This window comes from Nomascus leucogenys, chromosome 11 (genome assembly GCF_006542625.1).
Source record: "Nomascus leucogenys isolate Asia chromosome 11, Asia_NLE_v1, whole genome shotgun sequence".
NCBI lineage: Eukaryota > Metazoa > Chordata > Mammalia > Primates > Hylobatidae > Nomascus > Nomascus leucogenys.
In genome coordinates, this window is record NC_044391.1 from 82,930,514 (window position 1) to 82,936,469 (window position 5,956).

At 43.3% G+C, this 5,956-nt stretch overlaps 1 pseudogene; it reads right to left on the bottom strand.

The window, feature by feature from the left end:
• Positions 1–146: 146 nt before the first annotated feature.
• On the bottom strand, positions 147–5,613 carry LOC115837285 (annotated as a pseudogene).
• Positions 5,614–5,956: the final 343 nt, after the last annotated feature.

Consider the following 5,956-nt stretch of genomic DNA (forward strand, 5'->3'; position numbering starts at 1 on the left):
GACCAGCCTGGCCAACATAGTGAAATCCCATCTCTACTAAAATACAAAAAAATTTAGCCGGGCGTGGTGGCAGACGCCTGTAATCCCAGCTGCTGGGGAGGCTGAGGCAGGACAATCACTTGAACCTGGGAGGCGGAGGTCACAGTGAGCTGAGATCACGCCATTGCAGTCCAGCCTGGGCAAAAAGAGTGAAACTCTGTCTCAAAATAAATAAATCAATAAAAATAAAATAAATTGCTGGACATTAAAAATAATTTTATATAAAACTTGTAATTAGAGAAAATATTACAGTGGACTTCTACAAAACCTTTGATGGTCAAAACCCACACAAATCAGCATGATATGCTCCTCAAAAACATATACATGAAAGAATAAGCCTGTGCTGGTGAGAATGGAAAATCCTGAGGTTTCCTGAAGGCAGTAGACTTGAATCCCTAAGGCTAAGGGTATGGTTTGTTTCAGTGAACTCATAACTGTCTGGCAGCAAGGCTGAGGCTGCTTGCCACCCCCATGACACTCTAAGGCTCACTAGTTTTATATTTCCATTTCTGGACAAAGCATTATCATTTGATTTCATGGTTCTTAGTACAGGATCAGGCAGCTTGTGGGAACTCAAAACATAAAAGATGAATAGAGGAACATATTAATTATTTGGGAGTGTCTCCTGCATTTGAGGTTGTCATAATCACAGCAGATGCTTTCTGACAATGACATGTTAGTATGCTGTGAAGACTTCAGTGGCTGCTCCAGCTTTTCCTCTTCCCAAGACTTTCTGGCTTTTAGGGCCAGTCTAGTGTAGGCAAAACTGGGTTAATCTGAGTAGAAGGCAAGTACACTTTTGGCTGAGATCCAGGTACCTTCCTCTCTCACCCAGTGTGGGCCTGAACAAACTCAACTGCTGGCCTGAATCACTGATAAAGGACTAGACATATCTAGAAGTAGGAGGAACAAGTGGCCTCACAGGTCCTGGATTAATACAACGAGTTGATGAGTCCAAAAAGATATAGCATTGCAAGCGAATTCTTTGTAGGACTATACTAATGACATCTGACTTAATTCTAAGTGGAGAAAAGTTTGGGCAGGCATGTAAACATATGTGAATCACATAGCTGTGTGACACCTGTGAAATTCTTAAATATTTCATATATTTTAATGTGGTCATTGGGGAAAAGCCTCACATAAACTATTGGTCAAATGGCACATGTGGATTCAGCAACTCTAAGTTTTTAAATCCATTTGTTCTTTTAATACTCTGGAAAATTTTTTAAAACCAGCTTTATTGAGATAAAACCCACCATACAATTTACCTACTTAAAGTACACAATTCAGTGGTTTTTAGTATATTTACAGTATTGCAGCCATCATGACAGTCAATTTTAGACCATTTGCATCACCCCAAGAAGACACCCTGTACCCTTTAGTCACTCCCATTTTCTCCCTAATCTTACCTTCTACTCCAGCCTCAGGAAACAACTAATCTACTTTCTCTATAGATTTGCCTATTGTGGATATGTTATGTAAATAAATCATATAATATGTGTTCTTCTTTCACTTAACATAATCTCTTCAATGTTCATCCATGTTGTAGTATATATCAGCCACACGATTTTCACTGCTGAATAATATTTTATCATTTCATTCCATACTACATTTCATTTATCCATTCATCATTCAATAAACAACTTGGGTTGTTTCAATCAGCTTCTTTGGGTGTTATGAGTAATGCCACTATGAACATTTGTGTACAGTTCTTGAATGGACATAAGTTTTCAATTCTCTTGAATGTATGCCTAGGAGTGGAATTGCTTGATTATGTGGTAACTCTATTTTCAACTTTTTGAGGAACTATCAAACTCTCTTCCATAGCGATTGCACCATTTTACATCCCCACTAGCAATACCAGCAATATATGACAGTTCAATTTTCTCTACATCTTCTCTAACACTTGCTATTATCTCTTTCTTTCTTTCTTTCTTCCTTCTTTCTCTCTCTCTCTCTTTCTTTCTTTCCTTTTTTTTTTTTTTGTGATAGCCATTCCTGTTGGTGTGAAGTGGGATTGTATTGTGATTTTGATTTGATTTTCATTTCCCCAACCACTAATGGCTAGTAAACACCTTCTCATGTGTAAATTGGCTGTTTCTACCTGCTCTTTGGAGAAATGTCTATTCAAATTTTTTGTTCATTTTTAAATGGGTTGTGTTTTTGTTGTTGAGTTCTTCATTTTCTGCCTTAAAAGTGGAGGATGGTTGGAGGAAGAGAGGCTCAGACCTCTCAGTTGCTCTCATCTAGAATAGAGCTCTGAAACACAAAGCTGAGGATGATGAGTAATGCTGGTGGCCTGCTTCTCTCAGGGTATACTGTAGACGAGGATCTAGGTTGAGAGGGGGCCCTGTGTTACTGGCTGCACCCATCCATAGTGGAACATCATCACACTCAACTGGAGAGGGTGGGGAAATATATTGTAGTTCAAGCGTCACAATTGTTTGCAGTTCTTACTGAAATATAAGAGATTGTCTTGAATAAATATTTTCTTCATGCTGTATGTCCTAAGGACAATTTCCAGGAACTTTAAATGGTTATTTATCTATAATTTTCACCAGTTATTGTTGTTTTTAGAGAGTGGATTTGAAAAGCTCTTCACATCACCATTCTGGAAGTGAGTCCCATTTGGATCATTTTTTATAAATATTTTGTTTCTTTTATACTTGGTGGTAAAATACTGGTAAAACTCTTTATAATTAGCATAGTAGAGATAGAATTGTTATACAATTATAAAAGACAGTTTTTATAAAAGTATTTGCAAATTTACAGTGAATTAAGAAAACCAATGAGAGTTGAGGACTGGTTGACTTTCAACTTCAAATCGACTTTCAACTTCAAATCTAGTCGAATTCTAGAATGACCATGCTTTGTTTTGACAAATAATTTTTAATTTATTGTCATTAAATAGTTGTAAATAAATATCTGGATAATGAGAGTGACAGTGCATTTCATACTACAGCTTGTTGGTTTTGGTCTAGTTATCTATGTACAAAGCCATCACAGCCATTGAAAAAGTCACTGAAATGACCTGTTTTAAACAGCATAGGAATAATTCAGATGTGGAAATCAAGTTATTAAAAATTCAACACTTTTATGTATACATTTTAGAATTTCACTAGCAGAAATGACCATGTCTTTCTTAATTTTTATCTAATTCAAAATAAGTACTGCACCACAAAGTCTTTTTGAAAAACAACTTTCCCAACTCCCCTGATGCAGTTATTTGGACTTTGGGGCTAGTTCTTACATTTAACAATTCTTCAAACTCCTTATCTGATTATGGACTGGGCTCATATGTGAATTGCCAACCAGTTGAATGTCACTTTAGTTGAAACAAATCTGGAGTCCAACTCATATTTAAAATGCATCTCTAAACATTTCCTCACCTTCTCCATCCCCACGGCAAAGTTAACTATTTAGCTAATTTTAGCTGGCTGTCTTTTGGTGAAGAAGTTTGGTTACTTATAAAGGATCACTTAAGTATCTTTGAGAAAATACATACTGCTTAATACTTACAAGAGAATGTTACGATGTATTCCTTGGAAATTCTTCGCTTTTTGGCAGGTGACTTGTGTGTACTATTGCCTAAAGTACAGTAGTTTAAGTAGCATATGGGCAGACAGGGATTGTATAAGAGCACGGAACTAGGTAAATATGAATATTTAAGAAGGAAACCAAGCACATCCCAATGATATTTTCCTGAGTCGTTAATGGACTACACAAAGGTAAATAGTGAAAATAGCAAAGTAATTTTCTCTTCTTTTAGCTTGGAAAGTTTCTGTGTTAAAGTTTGGCTTCTATTGAGTGAAACATCTTAGTTTCCCACATAGTGAAAGGTAAATGGAAAAATCCATCAATTCTGAAAATTGTAATGCAGTTAAATAATAAACTGATAAATTGCATTAAAGCTCAATATTAATTTTTTCCTCCTATAGAGACAGGAATTCTATCCTACTAAAGCTACTTAACAGTTCAAGTAGGTATTTTGGAAGATGCTTACCTCCCAGTTGGGTGTATCTCCCTGCGGCTTAGGTGAGCGCCGAGTCTTTGGCTCCTCCCCAGCTGCTGCGAGCTTCCCACTGCGCCGGGCGCCTGGGAGCCTCCCGGAGTTAGGTGTTCGGCCCCGCCCTCAGGATTATGGCTAAAACTCAAATTCTACCCGGCTAATTCCGGTGATTAATTATTGACAAAAGGAAAACACTCCTACGCAAACTTGTGTCCAACCGCACTGCTCCCAGCGACTCCTTCCAGAAGAGAATGCCTGCTGCAACACTCCCCTCCCCCCCTTGCTCTATGGTCCCAACTTCTCATACGCTGCCACTCTCAGTCCTGGGCGATCAGACTGGTCCTCGGAGGAATGCAGCTCAACGACTTCTACATTTTAAAATTTGGTTTTCTGCAGCTCGTTCTCACTTCTCCAGGGACCAGCCTCTCGAGAGGGGGCGCTTTCCCGGTGCAGGGGAAGCCGGGGCTCCGAGAGCAACAGAGGCGGCTGAGGCGTCGCTGTCACCTCCGGCTGCTGCAGTAAAACCCCGAGCCGAGGCGGGGACGGGGAGGAGGGGATAGGGAGGCGCCCTCCCCCGCGCTGGGGCTGGGATCCCCGACACTACTGAAGGGGCACGTCCTTTGGCGATGGTAGAGGGGCGGGCCGATAAACAGGAGGTGAGAAGGTGGGAGCTCTGGGGCTTTAGCCTAAGCTGCGTTAAAGCGCTCAGGCAAAGCCCGCGCCCAGCATCCATCGGGCTGCAGACTTTGGCAAGGGGGCGAAGAAGCCCGGGTGTAAGCACAGCAGGACTGCGTCTGAAACTCGGCATCCGGCTGCTAAGTGAGCTCAGGGCTCGGGCTGGGGCAGCGGGCGGCCAAGCAAGCATCCCACCCCATTTGTTTGTCAAAAACCGAAGAAAGCAAAGCCTTTTAGCACTGGCAGCTAATTTTGGTGCCTCTGAACGTGTGAAACGCCCCACTCGCATCCTGCCACCTTGCCCGCGGTAGCTGGGAGGTTAATCGTTAAAAAGGTGGACTCCCCCAGGGAAAGAGATGAAAGGATCGTGTCCGGAGAACTTGTGTGTGCCCACTCACAAGTGCAGAGAATTAATCTCGGCCCGGACTGCGGCAGGAGGGCAAACTGGGGAAAGAGGGCTGGGAGGCGGCCCGGTGGTGCAGAGAAGCGCGGCGCCTGCTCCCGCGGCTCCCGGGGCTGGCGTGCCCTGCGCTTACGCTCCGCGTTCGAATATCTTCCCCGGAGGGCTCGGGACCAGCGCGAGCACCTTCCCTGGAAGCTCACATCCGTCACCCAGCGATCTCCTCTCCATCGAGAGCAGGGCTTGCTGAGAGTGGCAGAGGACCTTGAAGGCTCCCCGCTCTGTATCTCCGTGGCCGAGACCCTTTCTGCTCGAGGCCCAGGGGAGTCCGGGAGCGAAAGCCTCTTTTGACGAATGAGCATTTGGGCAGTATCTGCCCATCAGCCCCCACTGCCGAAGGAGGAGACACTGCACATGCTCGGCCAGGGCTGATTGTGCTAAAGCGCGAATTTTAGCTGCTGGCAGGTCTCTGCTCATCCTCACAAGGCGCTTTCAGCGGGTTCCACACTGCCAGGGCTACGAAGAGGGAGGCTCACGTTATTGGGCGATGGTGTCTCCATGCAGGAGGGAGGATGTCCCCAGAGGAAGCTAAAGGTAGATGGGGGCAGGGAAGGGAACCAATAGAAACAGAGCACCTGCTTAGAGCCCGTGTTAGCCATTTTACGTAGTTATCATTTCCTTCTGCTCCCGTGTCTAAATAGCAGCAACCACTGCTAGTGTTATTTATTTCTTTATCACTTTATGTTGGTCACATTCCTTATCTTTTGGCTTCTCCCGACACACCTTGCAATGTTGGCAGGGTAGATACGACCACTCAGGGCATGTAGATCAGG